The sequence below is a fragment of the Staurois parvus genome, unplaced genomic scaffold, assembly GCF_062004578.1.
Source record: "Staurois parvus isolate SC_StPar_1 unplaced genomic scaffold, SC_StPar_1.0 ptg001525l, whole genome shotgun sequence".
In the NCBI taxonomy this organism is placed as follows: domain Eukaryota; kingdom Metazoa; phylum Chordata; class Amphibia; order Anura; family Ranidae; genus Staurois; species Staurois parvus.
In genome coordinates, this window is record NW_028319321.1 from 590,132 (window position 1) to 615,024 (window position 24,893).

The 24,893-nt window shown below is 40.0% G+C and overlaps 1 pseudogene; it reads right to left on the bottom strand.

Annotated features, from left to right (window-relative positions):
- The window catches only part of LOC149435387 (uncharacterized), a 127,777-nt pseudogene that overhangs the window by 47,068 nt on the left and 55,816 nt on the right, over window positions 1-24,893 (bottom strand).

Sequence of the window (24,893 nt, forward strand, 5' to 3'; positions counted from 1 at the left end):
TGATTCATACTCTGAATGGTCTGGGGTTTTCAGTGGTGTACCCCAAGGTTCAGTGGTATTAGTGGGTACCCCAGGGTTCATATCAGAGGGGTACCCCAAGGTTCTGTGTTATTAGTGGGGTTCCCCAGGGTTCAGTATTAGTGGGGTACCCCAGGGTTCAGTGTTATTAGTGGGGTACCCCAAGGTTCAGTGTTATTAGTGGGGTACCCCAGGGTTCAGTGTTATTAGTGGGGTACCCCAAGGTTCAGTGTTATTAGTGGGGTACCCCAAGGTTCAGTGTTGGGCCCCTTACTTATTAATATATATATAAACAATATGGGGTGTGAGATTATAAACCCCATTCCAGTCTTTGCAGATGACACCAAGCTGTGCCGGGGAATAACGTCCTTACAGGATGTCTCCAACTTACAAGCCGACCTCAATGCTCTGTGTAATGATCATGTTGTAACCTGAGTCCTCTACATATAGTGGGGACCCCCCATTGTTGGACACCATTTTTGGATGTTCTTATCAGTAATCCATCTCTAATACTGAATTGAGATTTGGATGTCACTAATAATTGGTGGTCTTCTTTTTGGGCGTAGTCTTCCTCCAATATAGGGGTGTTACAGGGTCTTCTATGTGTTTATTATTATTATACAGGATTTATGGCGCCAACAGTCTGTGCAGCGCTGTACAATATAAGGGGGGCTGTACAATTACAATACATTTCAGTACTGAAGGAATAGGAGGGCCCAGCTCATGGAGCTTACAATCTGAAGGAAGGGGGAGGGGATACAAAAGGTGATAGCTGCGGGGAATGATCTGGTGGAGGTGATTCAAGTACAGTTCTTAGGTGGGGGTGGGGTAGGTTTCCTTGAATAAGTGGGTTTCAAAGATCGTCTAAAGGCAGACAGGGCGGGGGGCTGACCGGATATGCTGTGATAGGGAGTTCCAGAGGATGGGAGATGCTCTGGAGAAGTCCTGGAGGTGAGCATGGCAGGAGGTGATGGGGGAGGTAGAGAAGAAGATATCTTGGGAGGAGCGGAGCAGGCGATATGGACGATATCTGCAGATGAGGTTGGTGATGTAGCCGGGGCAGTGTTGTGGATGGCTTTGTAAGCTGTGGTTAGTATTTTGAATTTTATATGTTGGGTTAGTGGAAGTCAGTGAAGGGATTGGCAGAGAGGGGCAGCAGTCACTGATTGGTTGGTAAAGTGTATGTGTCTAGTATGAGTCAAGTTTTGAAGGGCCCAGACTGTGGCTAGTAATTAGAGATGAGCGAATCGAACCAGGCGAAGTGGAATTCGTTTCGAATTTCAGGAAAAATTCGATTCGCGGCGAATCCGAATATTAGCATACTTCGGGTGCGCGAATCGAATTTTCCCCGATCAGCCGGCAAAAAGTGTCCCTGCAGAGAGCTCTGCTATTTCTGACAGTTCTCTGACAGTTCCTTCACATTTACAGCGGTTGAAACATTGTATCTATTTGTTTCCATTTAGGATACAGATGTTTTTATTCGGAAACAGATACAATGTTTCAACCGCTGTAAATGTGAAGGAACTGTCAGAGAACTGTCAGAAATAGCGGAGCTCTCTGCAGATACACTTTTTGCTGTACTGGAATACTTCTTCTTTTCATTCTTCTTTTCATTCTTCTCATTCTTCTTTTCATTCTTCTTCTCATTCTTCTTTTCATTCTTCTTCTTCTTCTTTTCATTCTTCTTTTCATTCTTCTCATTCTTCTTTTCATTCTTCTTCTTCTTTTCATTCTTCTTTTCATTCTTCTTCTTCTTCTTTTCATTCTTCTTCTTCTTCTTTTCATTCTTCTTTTCATTCTTCTTCTTCTTCTTTTCATTCTTCTCATTCTTCTTTTCATTCTTCTTCTTCTTTTCATTCTTCTTCTTTTCATTCTTCTTTTCATTCTTCTTCTTCTTCTTTTCATTCTTCTTTTCTTTCTTCTTCTTCTTCTTCTCATTCTTCTTTTCATTCTTCTTCTTCTTCTTTTCATTCTTCTTTTCATTCTTCTTCTTCTTTTCCTTCTTCTTTTCATTCTTCTTCTTCTTCTTTTCATTCTGCTTCTTCTTCTTTTCATTCTTCTCATTCTTCTTTTCATTCTTCTCATTCTTCTTCTCATTCTTCTTTTCATTCTTCTTCTCATTCTTCTTTTCATTCTTCTTCTTCTTTTCATTCTTCTTTTCATTCTTCTCATTCTTCTTTTCATTCTTCTTTTCATTCTTCTTCTTCTTTTCATTCTTCTTCTTCTTTTCATTCTTCTTTTCATTCTTCTTCTTCTTCTTTTCATTCTTCTCATTCTTCTTTTCATTCTTCTTCTTCTTCTTTTCATTCTTCTTCTTTTCATTCTTCTTCTTCTTTTCATTCTTCTTCTTCTTCTTTTCATTCTTCTTTTCATTCTTCTTCTTCTTTTCATTCTTCTTCTTCTTCTTTTCATTCTTCTTTTCATTCTTCTCATTCTTCTTTTCATTCTTCTCATTATTCTTCTCATTCTTCTTTTCATTCTTCTTCTCATTCTTCTTTTCATTCTTCTTCTTCTTTTCATTCTTCTTTTCATTCTTCTTTTCATTCTTCTCATTCTTCTTTTCATTCTTCTTTTCATTCTTCTTCTCATTCTTCTTTTCATTCTTCTTCTTCTTTTCATTCTTCTTCTTCTTCTTTTCATTCTTCTTCTTTTCATTCTTCTTTTCATTCTTCTTCTTCTTCTTTTCATTCTTCTTCTTCTTCTTCTTTTCATTCTTCTTTTCATTCTTCTTCTTCTTCTTTTCATTCTTCTCATTCTTCTTTTCATTCTTCTTCTTCTTTTCATTCTTCTTCTTTTCATTCTTCTTTTCATTCTTCTTCTTCTTCTTTTCATTCTTCTTTTCATTCTTCTTCTTTTCATTCTTCTCATTCTTCTTTTCATTCTTCTTTTCATTCTTCTTCTTCTTCTTTTCATTCTTCTTTTCATTCTTCTTCTTCTTTTCCTTCTTCTTTTCATTCTTCTTCTTCTTCTTTTCATTCTGCTTCTTCTTCTTTTCATTCTTCTTTTCATTCTTCTCATTCTTCTTTTCATTCTTCTCATTCTTCTTCTCATTCTTCTTTTCATTCTTCTTCTCATTCTTCTTTTCATTCTTCTTCTTCTTTTCATTCTTCTTCTTCTTTTCATTCTTCTTTTCATTCTTCTTCTTCTTCTTTTCATTCTTCTCATTCTTCTTTTCATTCTTCTTCTTTTCATTCTTCTTCTTTTCATTCTTCTTCTTCTTCTTTTCATTCTTCTTTTCATTCTTCTTCTTCTTCTTTTCATTCTTCTTATTCTTCTTCTTCTTTTCATTCTTCTTCTTTTCATTCTTCTTTTCATTCTTCTTCTTCTTCTTTTCATTCTTCTTTTCATTCTTCTTCTTCTTTTCATTCTTCTCATTCTTCTTTTCATTTTTCTTTTCATTCTTCTTCTTCTTCTTTTCATTCTTCTTTTCATTCTTCTTCTTCTTTTCATTCTTCTTTTCATTCTTCTTCTTCTTCTTTTCATTCTGCTTCTTCTTCTTTTCATTCTTCTTTTCATTCTTCTCATTCTTCTTTTCATTCTTCTCATTCTTCTTCTCATTCTTCTTCTCATTCTTCTTTTCATTCTTCTTCTTCTTTTCATTCTTCTTTTCATTCTTCTCATTCTTCTTTTCATTCTTCTTCTTCTTTTCATTCTTCTTCTTCTTTTCATTCTTCTTTTCATTCTTCTTCTTCTTCTTTTCATTCTTCTCATTCTTCTTTTCATTCTTCTTCTTCTTCTTTTCATTCTTCTTCTTCTTTTCATTCTTCTTCTTTTCATTCTTCTTTTCATTCTTCTCATTCTTCTTTTCATTCTTCTCATTCTTCTTCTCATTCTTCTTTTCATTCTTCTTCTCATTCTTCTTTTCATTCTTCTTCTTCTTTTCATTCTTCTTTTCATTCTTCTCATTCTTCTTTTCATTCTTCTTCTTTTCATTCTTCTTTTCATTCTTCTTCTTCTTCTTTTCATTCTTCTCATTCTTCTTTTCATTCTTCTTCTTCTTCTTTTCATTCTTCTTTTCATTCTTCTCATTCTTCTTTTCATTCTTCTTCTCATTCTTCTTTTCATTCTTCTTCTTCTTCTTTTCATTCTTCTTTTCATTCTTCTCATTCTTCTTTTCATTCTTCTTTTCATTCTTCTTCTTCTTTTCATTCTTCTTTTCATTCTTCTTCTTCTTCTTTTCATTCTTCTTCTTCTTCTTTTCATTCTTCTCATTCTTCTTTTCATTCTTCTTCTTTTCATTCTTCTTTTCATTCTTCTTCTTTTCATTCTTCTTTTCATTCTTCTTCTTCTTCTTTTCATTCTTCTCATTCTTCTTTTCATTCTTCTTTTCATTCTTCTTCTTCTTCTTTTCATTCTTCTTTTCATTCTTCTTCTTCTTTTCATTCTTCTTTTCATTCTTCTTCTTCTTCTTCTTCTTTTCATTCTGCTTCTTCTTCTTTTCATTCTTCTTTTCATTCTTCTCATTCTTCTTTTCATTCTTCTCATTCTTCTTCTCATTCTTCTTCTCATTCTTCTTTTCATTCTTCTTCTTCTTTTCATTCTTCTTCTTCTTCTTTTCATTCTTCTCATTCTTCTTTTCATTCTTCTTCTTTTCATTCTTCTTCTTTTCATTCTTCTTCTTCTTCTTTTCATTCTTCTTTTCATTCTTCTTCTTCTTCTTTTCATTCTTCTCATTCTTCTTTTCATTCTTCTTCTTCTTTTCATTCTTCTTCTTTTCATTCTTCTTTTCATTCTTCTTCTTCTTCTTTTCATTCTTCTTTTCATTCTTCTTCTTCTTTTCATTCTTCTCATTCTTCTTTTCATTTTTCTTTTCATTCTTCTTCTTCTTCTTTTCATTCTTCTTTTCATTCTTCTTCTTCTTTTCATTCTTCTTTTCATTCTTCTTCTTCTTCTTTTCATTCTGCTTCTTCTTTTCATTCTTCTTTTCATTCTTCTCATTCTTCTTTTCATTCTTCTCATTCTTCTTCTCATTCTTCTTTTCATTCTTCTTCTCATTCTTCTTTTCATTCTTCTTCTTCTTTTCATTCTTCTTTTCATTCTTCTCATTCTTCTTTTCATTCTTCTTCTTCTTTTCATTCTTCTTCTTCTTTTCATTCTTCTTTTCATTCTTCTTCTTCTTCTTTTCATTCTTCTCATTCTTCTTTTCATTCTTCTTCTTCTTCTTTTCATTCTTCTTCTTTTCATTCTTCTTCTTCTTTTCATTCTTCTTCTTTTCATTCTTCTTTTCATTCTTCTCATTCTTCTTTTCATTCTTCTCATTCTTCTTCTCATTCTTCTTTTCATTCTTCTTCTCATTCTTCTTTTCATTCTTCTTCTTCTTTTCATTCTTCTTTTCATTCTTCTCATTCTTCTTTTCATTCTTCTTCTTTTCATTCTTCTTTTCATTCTTCTTTTCATTCTTCTTCTTCTTCTTTTCATTCTTCTCATTCTTCTTTTCATTCTTCTTCTTCTTCTTTTCATTCTTCTTTTCATTCTTCTCATTCTTCTTTTCATTCTTCTTCTCATTCTTCTTTTCATTCTTCTTCTTCTTCTTTTCATTCTTCTTTTCATTCTTCTCATTCTTCTTTTCATTCTTCTTTTCATTCTTCTTCTTCTTTTCATTCTTCTTTTCATTCTTCTTCTTCTTCTTTTCATTCTTCTTCTTCTTCTTTTCATTCTTCTCATTCTTCTTTTCATTCTTCTTCTTTTCATTCTTCTTTTCATTCTTCTTCTTTTCATTCTTCTTTTCATTCTTCTTCTTCTTCTTTTCATTCTTCTCATTCTTCTTTTCATTCTTCTTTTCATTCTTCTTCTTCTTCTTTTCATTCTTCTTTTCATTCTTCTTCTTCTTTTCATTCTTCTTTTCATTCTTCTTCTTCTTCTTTTCATTCTGCTTCTTCTTCTTTTCATTCTTCTTTTCATTCTTCTCATTCTTCTTTTCATTCTTCTCATTCTTCTTCTCATTCTTCTTCTCATTCTTCTTTTCATTCTTCTTCTTCTTTTCATTCTTCTTTTCATTCTTCTCATTCTTCTTTTCATTCTTCTTTTCATTCTTCTTCTTCTTTTCATTCTTCTTCTTCTTTTCATTCTTCTTTTCATTCTTCTTCTTCTTCTTTTCATTCTTCTCATTCTTCTTTTCATTCTTCTTCTTCTTCTTTTCATTCTTCTTCTTTTCATTCTTCTTCTTCTTTTCATTCTCCTTCTTCTTCTTTTCATTCTTCTTTTCATTCTTCTTCTTTTCATTCTTCTTCTTTTCATTCTTCTTTTCATTCTTCTCATTCTTCTTTTCATTCTTCTCATTATTCTTCTCATTCTTCTTTTCATTCTTCTTCTCATTCTTCTTTTCATTCTTCTTCTTCTTTTCATTCTTCTTCTTCTTTTCATTCTTCTTTTCATTCTTCTTTTCATTCTTCTCATTCTTCTTCTCATTCTTCTTTTCATTCTTCTTCTTCTTTTCATTCTTCTTCTTCTTCTTTTCATTCTTCTTTTCATTCTTCTCATTCTTCTTTTCATTCTTCTCATTCTTCTTTTCATTCTTCTTCTTCTTTTCATTCTTCTTTTCATTCTTCTCATTCTTCTTTTCATTCTTCTTCTCATTCTTCTTTTCATTCTTCTTCTTCTTTTCATTCTTCTTTTCATTCTTCTTCTTCTTCTTCTTCTTTTCATTCTTCTTCTTCTTTTCATTCTTCTTTTCATTCTTCTTCTTCTTCTTTTCATTCTTCTTCTTCTTCTTTTCATTCTTCTTCTTCTTTTCATTCTTCTTTTCATTCTTCTTCTTTTCATTCTTCTTCTTATTTTCATTCTTCTTTTCATTCTTCTTCTTTTCATTCTTCTTCTTCTTCTTTTCATTCTTCTTCTTCTTCTTTTCATTCTTCTCATTCTTCTTTTCATTCTTCTTCTTCTTCTTTTCATTCTTCTTCTTCTTCTTTTCATTCTTCTTTTCATTATTCTTCTTCTTCTTTTCATTCTTCTTCTTCTTTTCATTCTTCTTTTCATTCTTCTTCTTTTCATTCTTCTCATTCTTCTTTTCATTCTTCTTCTTCTTCTTTTCATTCTTCTTCTTCTTCTTTTCATTCTTCTTCTTCTTTTCATTCTTCTTCTTCTTCTTTTCATTCTTCTTTTCATTCTTCTTCTTTTCATTCTTCTTTTCATTCTTCTCATTCTTCTTTTCATTCTTCTTCTCATTCTTCTTCTTTTCATTCTTCTTTTCATTCTTCTCATTCTTCTTTTCATTCTTCTTTTCATTCTTCTTCTCATTCTTCTTCTTCTTCTTTTCATTCTTCTTTTCATTCTTCTTCTTCTTCTTTTCATTCTTCTTCTTCTTCTTTTCATTCTTCTTTTCATTCCTCTTCTTCTTCTTTTCATTCATCTTCTTCTTCGTCGTGCCCCGTGACTGCCGAAATGAGTGAAGTGTGCGGTGATTCTATGATCGACGGCACTCATCTGCATGTCATACTGACTGACAGTATTATTTCTCTTCCCTAGCAGACTCCAAGGGCATTTAAATTAAAGGTACAGTGTTCTGCACTAATATAAAGGCTCTCTGAAGCCTAGAAACCCTTTTAATTAGTTAAATTTGCGGCGAATAAATTTGCATCGAATCAAATTTCTCCCGCAAATTCGGCGAATCAGCCGAATCAAATTTTTGAATAATTCGCTCATCTCTACTAGTAATGCTTTCTCACAGTCATTGGATGTGATGTGTACAGGTGACAGGGAATTACTGGCATAGGCAATGATTGGTTCAGATTGTCTTGTATTTGATCCAGTACAGCATTGATACTGAGGTTTGTGAATCCAGTTCCCAGATAGAAGGGTTTTCCTCCTTCTGGATAAGCCAGGCACGGGGCTTGGGTGAGTTTCCTTGTCAGCTCATCATGGCTCGCTCCTGAGCCCCCCCCATGTCCATGGTATATTCTTCTTTAGTAATGTCAATAAAGGTTTCCTGATTTCTGCCTAGTCATCAATAAACGTTCGTGAGTAATTCATCACACCCACAAATGATCTCACGTCACTGATGTTGGGGGGTGTTTTACACTTCATCACGGCCTCCACTTTCTTCTTTTGTGGATTTAGGCCTTCAGTGGTCACTTCATGTCCAAGGAAGGTGACTTTGGTACGGCACCATTGGGCTTTCTGTAATGACATTGTAACACCTGCCTCTCTCAGCTGATTTAGCACGTCTCATGTTTTGGATATGCGTTTCAACAGAAGTACTTTTCAGTAAAATATCATCCACATATGTTACATTTCCTCTCTCTGCAGCATCAGGCATGGCCTTATGTAAGAACCAGCAAATTCATGGCCTGAGTTTATGTAACCTAAAGACATACGGGTCCAGGTATATTGTTCTTTATCCAAGGTGAAGGCCAGTCTGCATTGGTCTCCAGGACTTATCCTGACTGTCCAATAACCTTGGGCACAATCCAGCGCAGTAAAGATCTTGGCTCCCTGCATCTGTACCAAGCATTGGTCAATATATGGGAGGGGTCAGCCGGACATATATACACATTTGTTGAGCTGTGTGAAGTCGGCACACAGACACCATTGACCATTTGGTTTAAGGATCCCTAAGACAGGATTATTATAAGAACTGTGCACCGGTCTTATCATACCTCTCTGTAAGGTTCCTTATGATTTCTGACAACGAATCGTAACACGCTAGAGGAAGTCCATATTGCTTGATATAGACGGGAGGTACATCAGGATCAGTCTGGATCCCGGCTATGTGAATGTCTGTAACACCAGTCATAAGAATCTTTACAAACATATCCTGGAATCCCATAAGGACTTCATTTAGCCGTTGGTGCTCTGGGTCATTAGATCATCCATCAGCGAAGGATATTTACATTTTCATCGTCTTCCTCAAGCCTGTCAGTGAGGTCATGATATTCCTTTGTTCATTAAGAGGAGGATTAAATATAAGAGAGGATTCCTCCACCTTACAAGTACCTATCTCAGCATGGAAAGCATACATTGAGCGAATGGTGAACAATCCTTCAGGAGAAGAATGAAATGTTTGCTCAGATATCTGTTCCTCGGTAAGGAATTGTTCAGGGATAAGGCCAATACTTGTATTATGAACCCCAAAGGTGCAAGAATAGGAATCTAAAGCCAAACCAATTATAGTGTTTTTGGGCAAAGAGATTTCATTTGGGGCTCCATTATTAATAATTATTTGGGTTTTCAATGGCTGGATATTCACCGTTGTTGTAGGATTTACCAAAATTCCCGATTGTTGCATCTTATTTGAGAGACATATAAATGCATCAGGATTCTTTTTGTCCTTTTTGTACCTGTATAGGTACATCATGTGGTACTAATATGTTTCCTGCATATGGCACTATCTGGGATGATTTAAGGGCTTCATGTTCATCTATACATTTACATAGATCCCCCTTTAATCTGGTCCACAATGTGGAATTTATCAGATCTGTGTGTATGGCAAAGTGATGTACTAGATCATTGTCAATGTAAATCTGATACCGGGGCTCAGTGATTACCAGGAATAAATGATTGGCCGTTTCACCCCCAACTGAAATGGATAACATGCATTTGGCAATAATATTATGACTTTTGGAGTCATTATCCAGATCATGGATCCAGTTATCCTGAGGGTTGGGATACCTGACTACTTTAGGATTAGACATTTGTTTTAGTAGATCTCTACTAATGTAACTATTTCCCGGCGTAAAGCCAGTTGAGCCTTTTTAGTTCTTCCCAGGTCATTGACTTTGAAGGGAAAGAACACATCCTCATTCACCTTTCCAATCCTTGCTAGGAATTGTGTATGATTACTGAACCCAGTAGAGTCAGTATCTTCTCTATGGAGGTGAATAGAACGTCCCCTTCCAGGCAGACATCTCTGACTCTTTCAGGGGACACACATATGGTGTTCTCCTCCTGTCCACATAAGGTGGAGGTAGGTGTTGCCTGTAAGAAGGAAACATCTGGAATTTGGCTGTTCCTGAAATGGACCTCAATAGAGTCCGGTCTTTCCTCCATCACGTGGCAGTTACACGGATTGTGATAGGATTGGGAGTGCTCATAATTAATTGGCACATTGACCTGTGACCATATAACCTCACTGATAAAATCAATGACAGGGTTTCATCTCTGAAGGAGATCTATACCAATAATTAGGGGTCATAGGGCAAACCAACTAGCAGTGTGGGATGGCAGATTCTTTTATTTCCCACTATGAAATGTAGCCAAGCCGTACCTGATACCTTCATGGCTGTACCGGATACACTCACAGGTTTTGCTGGGAAACTTTTCACCTTTATATTTCCCTGAAGAGAAGTCTTGGATTTGTTGGAAATCTTTCTGAGTTCTAATAGTTGCTTGGCTCCCCGTGTCTAATAAAGCCATGATCTTTGGTAAATGATGATGTCATTCCACTTCAATGGAATACCTTTTGTCAATGTCCTGTAATGGGCAGAGGTACCTTGGGGGAGAAGTGAAGGTGTCTTTATGCTTTGTCTCATCCGCTGACCCCCCCTTCTTCTTCACATGGAAGCTCCTTGGACGGCTTGTCACGTTTTCATTGTGGAGGATTCTGTGGGCTGTAATACAGAAACACAAACATTCTGCCCCCCCCCCCCCTTACCTTTTGGCATAGGACAGGTTCAATCCTTCTCAGACATACAGACACTTGGCTTCATTTGTGCTCTCTTGTTTATCGGGACATTACAGGCATTATCATTGTTTGATGCTTTAACCTGTTCATTCCTGCTTCCTACTGAGGACGATTTTCCGCAGTACTGGTACATCACTGGACTTTGAATGGTTATTCCAGGATGATGCCTAAAGCTGCAGGCATCATCCTGGTATCATTTTTTTCAGCTGGCGATCGACTTTCATGTAAAAGCAATCCTAGTGGCTAATTAGCTGCAGGATTGCTTTTATAAGCAGCGGGAGATGATGTCCCCCTCCCCCGCTGCCTTCCACGGCCTTCCCATGCAGTCCCGTGCCATCGGGGGAACCTGAGAATGCAGCCGGTATTTCTGCCAGCTGACCATAGAGCTGATTGGAGACCAAAATGGTGCCAATCATCTCTATAGTCTAGGAAATCAGAATCTACAAGCATTTCATCACTTCAGTTTTGCAGGATATAAACAGCACCATTTGTAAATTGGGAAAGCATCTGATCACCGATCTTGGTTTGATTAGATAATGTAAGGGCAGAGAAGATATCTAATCTGATAGACCCCAGATTTCTCAAAAATGAATATATGACAATGCCCATTGAGGTTATAGGGGATATTTACATTCCCTGTGAGAGCATTAAAAGTGCTAAAAAAAAATAAAATGAAGGGCACAGTGTAAAAATAATAAAAAAAATCAAAATAACTTAAAAAAAAAGTACCCTCGCCCCCTGTGCATGCACGCTTCTGCGTTCATGAGCATTGACCCTGTGCCAGTATGGAAAGAGCGGTTGCACCATGCATGTGAGGTATCACCGCTTTAAAACATTACCTATGGATATTAAAAATGTATGCAGTTTGTCGTCATTGCATGGGGCATGCGCAGTTTGAAAGCGTGTCATGTTTGGTATCTATTTACTCGGCACACCAGTATCTTTTATATCGTACCAAATAATTGGCCAATGTATTGTGTTTTTGTGCATTAAAAGTAAAAAAGTGTATTTTTTTTTTTAATTGCTTTTGAAAAATCGCTGCACGAGTACTATGTGCCATAAAAAATTGTAGTACCCACCATTGTATTCACTAGGGTGTCTGATTTTAAAAAATATATAATGTTTGGGGGTTTAAATTAATTTCTTAGCAAAAAAGACTGATTTTTTTTCATGTGAACAAAAAGTGTCAGAAACGGCTTGGTCTTCAGGTGGTTAGAAGAATGAGTGATGTGTGGCATAAACTTCTAATGCTGGGCATAGAATGCCCCCCACCCCACAAAATGACCCCTTTTTGGAAAGTAGACACCCCAAACTATTTGCTGAGAAGCATGTTGAATCAATAGAAGAAATTATTTTTTTACCACAAGTTTTTTGGAAATTACCCCCAATTTGTTTTTTTTTTACACAAAATTGTCACTTAAATGATTTAAAGGGCTTTATTTCCTCATTACCCTTCCTGACTACTGTTTCATGTACAGGAATGAAGACAACACAAGCTGCTGGTGTGAGGAATCATGTTGTACAAGAGAACTGCATCCAGGTCAGCATTGAACATGAAATAGGAAGTATAAGGAGATGCAATATTACCGGATACAAGTCGGGTCACAGTATTTGTACAATGACTCTATAACGTCTCCCTTTTTTACATTCAATTCAAACCTTTTAAACAATGAAACTAAAACAGATCCTGAACAGTCTTGAACATGGCATGCTGTGTGACTGGTAGATACACTACAGATTGAGTCTATCTGGTGGTCTTGAAACTCGACCACTACGCAAGACCACAGGGATTTTCCTGGGGAAATCCGTTCAGCTCCAGAAGGTGTTGATAAGGAGCGACCCTCTTTCCTGGCTGGTGTGTTTGGCAAAGAAGAACTTGATGGGATATGTGGCTGCATTATGTCATCCTCATTGTATCCCGATATGACAGCAGAGTTCTCTCTGCTTTGAGTATATGGTCCAGTAGGACTTGGGGCCCTGAGCACCTCAGGAGGATCACATGCAGGATGCTCATAGGCTTGTGCGGTGAATCATTCTGCCCTTCGCAGGTCCACTCGATTGAGGTGGTAAAGACTGCCTTCTACATCCATAAGATATGATCGAGGAAAAACCCTCTGAACACAGGAAACCAGTCTCCAGCGACCGGTCCTGTCACCTGGAAGTAGCTCTACAATGCTTTGTTCAGGTAAGTCTTTAGCAGACACATTGTATGACAGTTTGGCAATCTGTTTCCTCCACTGCAGTTTTACCTGGACACCTGTAACCACACAAGGATCAAGTAATATGTTGGCCACAGGCAATGAAGTCTTCAATCTCCTAGACATCAAGCACTGTGCAGGACTACTGTCCATGCCTTCAGATGGGGTGTTCCTCCAATGTAGAATGGCCTTCCATGGATCGGTACCATCAAACTTGGCCTTCTTACAAAGATTCTTCACTATCTTGACAGCCGATTCCGCTTTGCCATTGGCTTGCGGGTGCCTCAGGGATGAGGTAATATGCTTGAATCCCCAATCTGTAGAGAAATGTCTGAATTGCTCACATACAAATTGAGGTCCATTATCCGAGATTCCTCTATCCGGCTGGCCATAACGTGCAAACTGTGCTTTACAACGCTTGATGGTAGTATCGGCAGACAGGTCAGGAAGTAGCTCAATCTCCCAAAAGTCGGAATAGTGATCAACAATTAGTAGAAAATCCTGGCCAGCATAATTCAGTAAGTCCATGCTTACAATTTGCCAAGGCCGGGTGGGCAGCACATGTGACATCATAGGTCCTTTCTGTTGTGCCTGCGCATATTCATTGCATGCCGAGCAACAGCTAACAAAGTCTCTAATCTCGTTCTGCATGTTGGGCCAGTATAGGGTATCACGTGCTTGCCTATAGCATGCTTCTCCACCTATGTGACTGGCATGAATACGAGTCAGCATCTCCCATCTTAAAGATTTAGGAATGATGACGCTTGGCCCCTTGTACAGTATACCATCTTGAATGGCGATTTCATCTCTGAAAGTCCAATATTCTCTCACAAGTAATGGGGCTTCCAACTTGGAATCAGGCCAACCATTCAGAACAACATGTTTAAGAGCCTGCAGACTCTCATCGGTTTCAGTGTGCTGTTTTATCTGAAGCAATCGTTGGTCCGTGACGTATAAATAGTCTGAATGATTAATCTGTGACAGGACCTCCAGGTCCCGCTGAACATTACAAACTGTGTGTTGTGCATACTCAGGTGTACCACCTGCTGCTGTAGCTCTGCTAAGAGTGTCACTAATGTACATTTCAGGACCAGGTTTATAGACAACATTTAGGCAATAGTTTTGTAACGTGACAACATGCTCTGTAGACGTTTGGGTGCACACAAAAGTGGTTTCTTGAAAATAGAAATCAGAGGTTTATGGTCAGTTTCTGCCGTGATCTCGTCGCGCCCATAGAGGTAGTGGTGAAAGCGCTGGCAGGCAAACACTATACTCAGACATTCCTCTTCTATTTGTGCGTAGTTTTGTTCGGTAGAGTCAGTGCCCTTGAAGCAAAAGCGATAGGCTGGCCAGCTTGCAATAGACAACACCCAAGTCCAGTTTTGCTTGCATCACTTTGAATAGTTACAGGTTCTGTAACGTCATAGTACTTCAGGGCAGGTGTGTCCGTGACCAAGCGTTTGTTGTCCTGCACTGCATTATCATGCTTAGGAAGCCAATGCCAAACAGCGTCCTTGTCCAGAAGCCTTCTCAATGGCTCGCAGACCTCTGAGAGGTGTGGTAGGAATTTTGTTAGGTAGGTAACAAATCCAATGAAGCGTTGCAGGGATTTCACATTTGCTGGCTGCGGCACATCCAATATGGCTCTGATTTTTTTTGGGTCAGCCTTCAAACCCTCCCAGGTTAGAATGTGTCCATGAAAGCGGACCTCTTTGACCTTGAATTGCAGTTTTTTTATGCCAAGTCTCAATTTTACCTGCCTACAACGATTCGTCAGTTCCAGCAGTTTGCCATCATGATCTTGCTCTGCTTCCTCATCTGTGTCCCCACAGTCAACCACAAGGATGTCATCAGCTATTGGTTCAATACCACCGAGTCCAGCCAATAGTTCATGTTGTTTACGTTGATACACCTCTGGTGCAACTGATACTCCAAAAGGCAGTTTGCGCCATCTTTTCCTGCCCCACGGAGTCCAGAAGGTGGTCATGTAACTACTTGCATCATCCAACTTACACTGTAAAAATGCATCAACAAGTGTGAACAGACGTGCCTTTGGCAGCTTGTACAAAACATCCTCGAGAGTTGGCATGATGTAGTGAGATCGTCTCAGTGCCATATTTAAGAGTTTGGGATCTATGCATATTCGTAGTTTATTTGGCTTCCTTACAATCACCATGTTACTTATCCAGTCAGTTGGGTCAGTCACTGGTGCCAAGTGTCCACTGGCCTCATACTGGTCAAGCTGTGCTTTAACTGCCTGTTTTAATGCCACCAGCACATTGCGTGGTGCACATTGGACTGGAGGGACACTCACATCAAGGTGGAAATTAACTTCCCCTGCTACAGATTCTACTGGCCCAGTAAACACATCACTAAATTCCTTTAGCAGCAGTTGTTTTGTCAAGGGCCCCTTGGATAGATTGTCCATCACATTAAGCTCTGCAGGGACGGAGAAACGTATCAGCCCTTGACGCTCACAGGATGAGCCAGACAACAGTGGCTTTTGGCTGCTTCCACAATTTCAAACTCCAGCTTGTGTGTTAGTCCACGTATGGCACATTCTGTCTTGAAGAGCCCTAGAGATTTCATCATCGCACCGGAATATAACTTTAACTTGGTGTCACTTGGCAGTAGACGTGCTTCTGGTGCTGACACCATTTTGTCTCTTAAGCACATTACATCCCACGTTGTTCCTGAATGGAGGTGACAGGATTGGGGCTTATTATTTACATGTAAAGTGACAAACCATTTCTTTCCTCTGGATTGCACAGTGCCGATCAATTCACTGCTGTATATAACTTCAGTGGTGTGTGTGTGGGGGGAGGTAGGCCCATCACTGCTGTATATAACTTCAGTGGTGTGTGTGTGGGGGAGGTAGGCCGATCAATTCACTGCTGTATATAACTTCAGTGGTGTGTGTGTGGGGGAGGTAGGCCGATCAATTCACTGCTGTATATAACTTCAGTGGTGTGTGTCTCTTCCTCATATGTGGATGTGTTCTCCACGTTGTGTCATTTGCCTATTGATGGCCGTTGTTTACTTGACAAACAAATGTTAGCAAAATGGTTTGTTCTTCCACAAGACTTCCAAGACTTCCCATAAGCTGGACACGGCTCTTTAATTCTTTCATGCACAGTCCCACAGTATCTGCAAGCTGTAGGGTTGGCAGTATTTGTGCTCATCAGGCAGCGTTGCTGAAGTTTGTTCATGTTGCCATGCTGCATTGTAATGTTTATGCTGTCGGTCTGCTGTCTGTCCTGTTCCATAACTTTCAGACGTCTGTCAGTGAGCTCTGCTGTACGGCACGTCTCAATGGCTGTGTGTAGAGTGAAGTCATGTTCTCTTAGGAGGCGCCTGCGTGTGCTCTCTCGCTAGCTATACCAACAACAATTGTGTCCCTTATCAATTGGTCTCTGAGTGCCATATTCACAAGTTGCTGCCTTTTCTCTGTAACAAAGTGATCCAAAGATTCTCCCTCTTCTTGTTTGCAGCATCCAAACACATCCCTTTCATAAATGACATTTGTAGCAGGTATGAGATCATCTTCCAGTACATTTACAATGGCTGTAACATTGTGTTGCTGATCTGCTGTGAGGGTCACATTGTGTTTATACACATGCCTGCATTCACTGCCCATGACTCTTCTCAGGGTTGCTGCCGGCACTCCTGCACATTTCTCATTCCAGCCTGTAGCCAGACAATAATCTTCACATTCAGCTCTGAAAGATTCCCAATTGCTGCTCCAATCCCCAGTCATTGTCATCCCCTCTGGGGGAGGTATGCCATTCATGGCAGCCATATTGTCAGGAAGCCTCTGAGCTATCAAATCTCAGACAATCCTCAGTCTCAGGCTGTAGTTCACAAACCTGTGTTTCCCAAAGCTGCTGCGCTCCAAACAAGAGGCTCAGTCCTGATTCCAGTCACTTCTGACACCATGTTTCATGTACAGGAATGAAGACAACACAAGCTGCTGGTGTGAGGAATCATGTTGTACAAGAGAACTGCATCCAGGTCAGCATAGAACAGGAAGCAGGAAGTATAAGGCCATGCAATATTCCCGGATACAAGTCGGGTCACAGGATTTGTACAATGACTCTATAACAGAGGGCTTTGGGTAAGATAAAATGGGGAAGTAGAGTGTATACTTGCGGATAAATGGCTCACTTCATGTTGAATGAGTCGTGCTAGAAAGATAGACATATAGCTTAAGACGTGGTGTGTATGAAGACAGTCAACAGGGCAAAACATGGGTTAAATGTCCAAGAGGATAAGCCGTGGTGATAGACCAAGGCATGTCCAGACGTGTAGCAAGTGGTATCTCGGAATACATTGTTATATGTATATTTAAAAAAAAAAAAACATTTGATATACATGAATGAATTGAAGTTAGGGAACATATGTTATGTTTAAATGTTGATAAGGTAATTTGAAAAGATGTATGGATTATAGAACTGTGTGCTACACATATATTTTGGAGGGAAAATGTAAAACATCTATTCTTTAAGTGACATACATACTTTAAAGTATTGTGCTATAATGTTACATTTATTAAGGGGATCAATTATTTGGTGAAAGGAAAATAATAAGGGTAAAAATATTTTTATGTGATACAAAACAAAAGGTTTATCAAATAATTAATTTTCCCATTATAGAATCAAGTTGAATATATGTTCAGATCAGTTATCTTAAGATCTAAAACGCATGAATGGATACGAAAGTGACGAGAATGTGTATAATGGATTAAGATAAGGAAAATGATTAAGATTTGATAAATTGATCATTTTGAGAGGGAAATGTTAGAAGCTTTCCTTAACCTAATATCTGCTTATTAACAGTACTAACATAAGTATGAATGAGTTGGATCTTAATAGAATAATTGAGTTGTTATCTTGGGTTTTTTCTCTACATTCTAGCAACATGTGGTAGTAATTAGTCTAGCTATCCCTCCCCCATCTCTGTAAGCTAAAGTTTCACTCAGACTCTGAGGGGAGGGAAGAAGACTAATACATCTATAGAAAAAAGGTGCAGCGCTAATAGTAAAACATCAATAAAATACTAGAACAAATAAGGACATGAAGTCATATATTCGTCATAAATACAATATTCAATCAAATGTCCTAAAACATGCAATGAGGTGCAATGTGTCAATTCTGCCAGGTCCCCTTTAAAAGGTGAATGATCCAAAGGTGAGCAGGAAATAAGTAAAGTGCGCACTCACCAGAAGTGCGTTTAAAATACGCATAAAAGAAGTATCCTCTCTCCTGGTGCATCTAGGATCTCCCCATCCAGGTGAAGCTGCGTTCACTAATTCTCACTGGTCATCAATCCTGGTTCAATGGTGCATCTGACACTATTACATCTCCAGAGTCCCTTCTTAAAACTTGGTGCGCAATCATGGAATGGATGTCCAGGTGCTGTAGCCGCCCTGACGCGTTTTGTGCTAAGCACGTTCTCAAAGGGTGCAGGGCTTACAGCACAGACATCCTCTCACTGCTATTTATAATTTGAAATGGCAATCACGCTTGATGTGCCCGCCATTTTGCCGGTGACCGGCGCATGCGCAGTACGCCGGCGCCATTTTGTCGTGCTGCGCATGCGCCATTCACCTGGATGGGGAGATCCTAGATGCACCAGGAGAGATTTTTGAGTTTATGCAAGAGTTGGAAGGACTTTCTATTTTGAGCTTTTCTCACCAATACAAGTTAATAAAATAGTTAATAAAATATCAAGACAATACGGTATTTTACACAACGTGTAACATATATAATGATACAATGTATCTCTCTTCCATTCAAATTGAGAAAACAAGGGGGTGGGCTTCATAGTGACTGATCACTGTGATAGCCAATCAGGGGCTATCACAGCGATCATGTGACCCAGAATTGAGAGTTCCAGGACCCGGGGCTCTCACTGACACCCCGGTCTTTGTGCTGGGAGTGCGCCATGCAGTGTGCTCCCAGCACAAAGACAGGTACACACGGAAAAAATCCCAGGTCTGGTCTGAGAGGCCGCTACTTTGCGTGTGCTCGGAATCAGGGGATTAAACCAACACTATGAAACCAGCCATTGATTTAAAATGGGAAATTCTGCATTTGGCCTTTAGATGGCACTACGTATCCTAGGAATTCTCACCATCCAATAGACAAATGTGGTATTTTCCATGTGAAATGGATGGAAACCCTTCAAGCAGCTCAGCAAAGATCCTCCTACCATTGGTCCCCCCATCCCATTCACACAGAAGGAATGGACTGTACCGGCACTTCTACCTGGGGGAGTTGTTGTTCCATTTATTAATAGACTCCTAAATGTCAGGAGATGATTATTTATTGTATTTATTATTAATACTTCCCTACCCGGCCAATTCTGACATTCCGACATGTAAAAGTCATTATTTGCTGGGAAATGACTGAGAGCCCCCAAATATTATATATAAGCAGAGACCCTGGAGAGTAACATGGTTGCTGGTACAATATTTGTCGCTCCGTATTTCTGCAGCTTTTTTTAATGTACATTTTTTAGAAAAGAAACTTTACCTAATGTTAGTGCAGCAAACACAATATAATACCGTTTTGGGGTAAAAGATGATGTTATGCCGAGTAAATAGATACCTAACATGTCACACTTTAAAATTGCAAACGCCAGTGGAACGGGGCCAAACTACGGGGCATAAATACCCCCCATAGGTGTCACTCAGGTTACCAGTGTAGAGGTACACAGGAGGTCTGATGCCGGAATTATCGCTCTCACTCTGACATTTCCAGCCATACCTGTGTGGAGACACGTGTGGTGAGAACACCGTTTACAATGCGTGGTGGACTTCGGTATGTGTTAGCCTTTGTGTGCAAACACGGGGGGGGGGTGCTTTCATTTTTTAATTATTTCTTAAAGTTTTTTTTTATTTTTGCACTGTACCAATTTATTTATTACTTTTATTGCTATCAGACAGGTTCTCTTTACTGAGACATCTGCAGTCTATTGGACCCCAGATCCCAATCTGACCTTAAAAACATCCGATCAAACCAAGATCAGTTCATTCTGATGCTTTCACAAGCTGGAAATGGCTTGTTTACATCTGAGTGACTCTGGAAGTGACACAATCCTCGTTCCTTCTACATCCACGGGGGTTCCTTTATCCAGATCACATCTCACCTCCTCATAGATTGTTAATAGGTTGGTCTGACAAGAACGATCTTTTCCCATAAATCCATGCTGGGTACTACTAATGATACTATGTTCATCAGCACATTCTTGGGTATGGTCCCTTATCATCCCTCCAATAGTTTACAAACTATTGATGTTAGGCTGACTGGCTTGGAGCTTCCAGATATGTATCTCGGCCCTTTCTGGAATACTGGAACCACGTTAGATTTTCACCAATCTGCTGCCACCATTCCGGTCAGTAAGCTTTCCTAAAGATGAGGGATGACTGTCTATCAATGACCTGGCTTCATTCTTTGAGGACTCTCAGATGCAAGCCATCTGGTCCTGGTGATTCATTCACATTTAGTTTTTTTTAGACCTTCTATTCTTTTGTAAGGGACCATTACACTGACCACTGATAAAAGGGAATCCTTCTCTCATTGGTCACCAATGTATGGGACCACTACACTGACCACTGATCAAAGGGAATCCTTCTCCAATTGGTCACAAAATGTAAGAGACCACTACACTGACCACTGATATGAGGGAGTCCTTCTCCCATTGGTCACCAATGTAATGGACCCCTATACTGACCACTGATATAAGGGGATCTTTCTCCCATTGGTCACCAAAGTAAGGGACCACTACACTGACCACTGATATAAGAGGGTCCTTCTCCCATTGCTCACAAATGTAAGGGACAAATACAATGACCACTGATATAAGGGGATCCTTCTCCCATTTGTCACCAATGTAATGGACCACTACACTGACCACTGATATAAGGGGGTCCTTCTCCCATTGGTCACCAATGTAAGGGACCAGTACTCTGACCACTGATATAAGGGGTCCATCTCCCATCGGTCACCAATGTAGGGGACCACTACATTGACCACTGATATAAGGGGGTCCTTCACCCACTGGTCACCAATGTAAGGGACCACTACACTGACCACTGATATAAGGGGGTCCTTCTCCCATTGGTCACCATTGTAAAGGACCACTACACTGACCACTGATATAAGGGGTCCTTCTCCCATTGGTCACCAATGTAAAGGACCACTACACTGACCACTGATATAAGGGGTCCTTCTCCCATTGGTCATCAATGTAAGGGACCACTGCACTGACCACTGATATAAGGGGTCCTTCTCCCATTGGTCACCAATGTAAGGGACCACTACACTGACCACTGATATAAGGGGGTCCTTCTCCCATTGGTCACCAATGTAAGGGACAAATACAATGACCACTTGGGATGATCTCTGGGTTCAGTTGTCGGAGAGTAGGGATGAGACAACAGTACAAACCAAACTTTGCCTGTTCCGGTCCCGTGTTTTGCAGGAGCCGATCATCACATATAGAAGAGACATTTCTACCACTTCTATATATAACAGCTTCCCGCTGTCACTGGTGCCTGAGGAAGACATGGATGGGTACAGCGGCCACACCCCCAGGAATCAGTGATGTCATTGGGAATCCCTACCATGTAAGGAAGGGGGCGGGGATAGCAGTGACATCACTGACCAAATATGGTCACTGGTCACATTTGGGTAATGAGGTCCCACCATCCCTGTCCCTTCACTTATGTAGATGATGACAGTTCAGGGAGCTGTCATTGGGCTGGTGCTATTGTCGGGTACTATATACCCCATACTCATTCACATGGGGGAACGGTATATGGGGGTCCCTTGTTATTAAAGGGGGTTTCCAGAATCCAATATGACCCCCACCCACAGATCCCCACAGCCACCAGCCAAGGTGACAAGGTGCTATGCCTGGGGGAATCCCCCCTGGTAAGGTGACCCCCATGTTGTGGACATGTGGCTTGGTATGGATCAGGAGGGGGGGCACACTACAGCCCCCCTCTGCACTCTGTATGGTGGGCTGTATAGGATATACTGCTGACCCCCGCACTCTGCGCCGTTATTGAAGGGTGTGAGGTGTCACCGAGGAGCAATGTTCTATATTGAAGTTTGCCGTCATTGCACCGACACACACAATAGTTTTTGTTCAATAAATGTTTTATTATAATTTTACATTTAACAAGATTGAAGCATAAAAATCCAATTGGTCAGGAAGATCCCTTGTCTGGAATGTGGGGGCGGAGTCATTATTATTGGTGTACAATACAATACACAACGTGTTCCATTATTATAACAAAGTATTGTAGAAAAGATCCCAACATAGAAAATGGGGGAAAGGAGGAAATAAAGGCGGATATGAAGGGGAATCTGTGTACGGGGAACACCTTAACAATCACCACCATTTTATTCTCCAGGGCCTCTGATGTCACAGAATAGATGTTTGGGGGTTTATCTCATCTTCAGGACCAAAATCTGCATTTTCCCATGTGTGCAAAATCATGCAGAAACAGCTCTGGCAGTGAGAGGGTTAATGTGGGCTAGATGGGATCACTCTGCTGGGGTGACATTAGAGCTCCCCCTAGCTGCAGCCTGGTAATAACATTGCTGGGAGGTCTCTTCATTTCTCTGCTCCATACTTCCCGTCTTTATAGAAACGTCTCCTGACATTTGGGGGTCTATTCATAAAGAATGTGTAGAACCATTCACCTGGTGAAAGTGCATGTCCATTCCTCCTGTGTGAATGGGGGAACCAATGTTATTAGGATCACATCTGAGCTGCTGGAATGTCTTCCATTCATGGAAAATACATTGAAAACTTCTTCTCCTGCCATCAATGGCCAACCCGGTCCCACACTTCATCCATGTCTTTGGGGGCCTCTGATCTCCTTATGAACGGTTTCTTCCATGATGAAGATCAGCCATGGAGTATATCTGAGGTGTATATCAGGGTGTGCTTCTTCCCCACATGAGAGCTGGGATGTCCAGCAACATTAATCTAGAAGACATTTCCAGAACTCAAGGCACTAATACACCTCCAGGGTTGTGTGGGACCCGATGTACAGGAAGACAGGACTTCAGTGAGGAACATTTCCCTCACTCAGGACAGGAAAGTGGCTTCTTCCTGTGTGACATCTCTGATGAATGCAAAGATTTGACTTCACTGAAAAACATTTCCCGCACTCAAGACAGGAACACGGATCTCTTCCATGTGAGATCTCTGATGTCTGTTAAGATTGGACTTCTGTGAAAAACATTTCCCGCACTCATGACAGGAATACGGCTTTTCCCCAGTGTGAGATCTCTGATGACTGGAAAGATGAGACTTCTGTGAAAAACATTTCCCACACTCTGGACAGGAATATGGCTTCTCCCCCGTGTGATATCTCTGATGTTTGTAAAGATCGGACTTTCGTGAAAAGCATTTCCCGCACTCAAGACAGGAATACGGCTTCTCTCCTGTGTGAGTTATTTTATGCACATTAAGATGGGATTTAAAATGGAAACCCTTCCCGCACTCAGGACAGGAATACGGCTTTTCTCCTATGTGAGATCTTTTATGTACATTAAGAAGGAATTTAGAAAAGAAAATCTTCCCGCACTCAGTACAGGAGAAGCTCTTCCTTGTTGGAAGGCCGGCCCGGTCCCGCACAGTCTGAGGTTCCTCAGGATACGAGGAATCCGATGGTCCATCTACACTGGGTGGTGCCGGATGGACATTGGAGGGAGCCGGGTTTTCTCCTGGACTATACTGTGTGATGTCCTCATCTTCTACTTTCCAGTCTGGAGACAAAGTGAGACAATCCTCAGAGGTTTTCCTCATCTCCCGGCCATGGACTAAAATACAAAGACAAAGAGGATTACTAGACAGGAGCTGATTGGTTCCCCCAAACCAGGACTCCGCCCACATCAGGCAGCTTGTTCTCTGAGGAGCTTACAATTCCACCCTCAAGGGAACTAGGAAATGTCTCCTCTGATCTCCTACCAGGTCATTTCTTTATTCATGGACCTTAGTCAGAGAGTGAGGAAACAACCAGAACTGTCTTTTATAGGAGGGACAGTGATGAGGGGATTATAGGACGAGGGTCCCCACCCCCTCTATCACTCATCGCCATCTTCCCAACACAAGAAGTACTGCACTTCCTTATTTAGTCCATGATTTAGTCACAAAGAAAAGCGGGGCTGAGCCCCACCAGAGGTCAGAGAGTGAGGATGGGGGGAGAACAACCAAGATGAAGACTGGACTGATCCTGAAGATCACCATCATTGGGGTATTGACTCCTCCCTCATTATCACTTTCTGTTTAAGGGTCCAAAGTTGGAGGATGTTATCACATTATTATCACCATGTAAAAGTCTGTGCTCCAATCACATCATCCGATATAAAATGTCCAGCTGGGAGGAAATAGGTGTAACATGAGAGAATCCATATTATGTGTATATATATAGCAGTGGGGGGAGGGGGGAAAGCAGGAGTCTGGAGTATGAAATGTATAACATAGAGTATATAGTGCAGGGGTCAGGAGTATGTAATGTACAACATAGAGTATATAGTGCAGGGGTCAGGAGTATGTAATGTACAACATAGAGTATATAGTGCAGGGGTCAGGAGTATGTAATGTACAACATAGAGTATATAGTGCAGGGGTCAGGAGTATGTAATGTACAACATAGAGTATATAGTGCAGGGGTCAGGAGTATGTAATGTACAACAGAGTATATGGTGCAGGGGTCAGGAGTATGTAATGTACAACAGAGTATATGGTGCAGGGGTCAGGAGTATGGAATGTACAACATAGAGTATAAAAGTGTATTTAGTGTTCATGACCCACCTGTGCTGATCTCTGTAGGAGTGTCCTCCTCTATAAATGTCCCCGTTATTCCATCCTCCTCCATAGACTGCTGATCATCCCTCACATACGCCTCTTCTTCTTCTGCTTTTATCTCAACTTTTATATTTATCAGATCTTCACCCTAAACCAAGAAAATTAGAAATTTCACATAATATATAAATATAAGCTAACATGAAAAATACAAATATTATCTCCACAAGTCC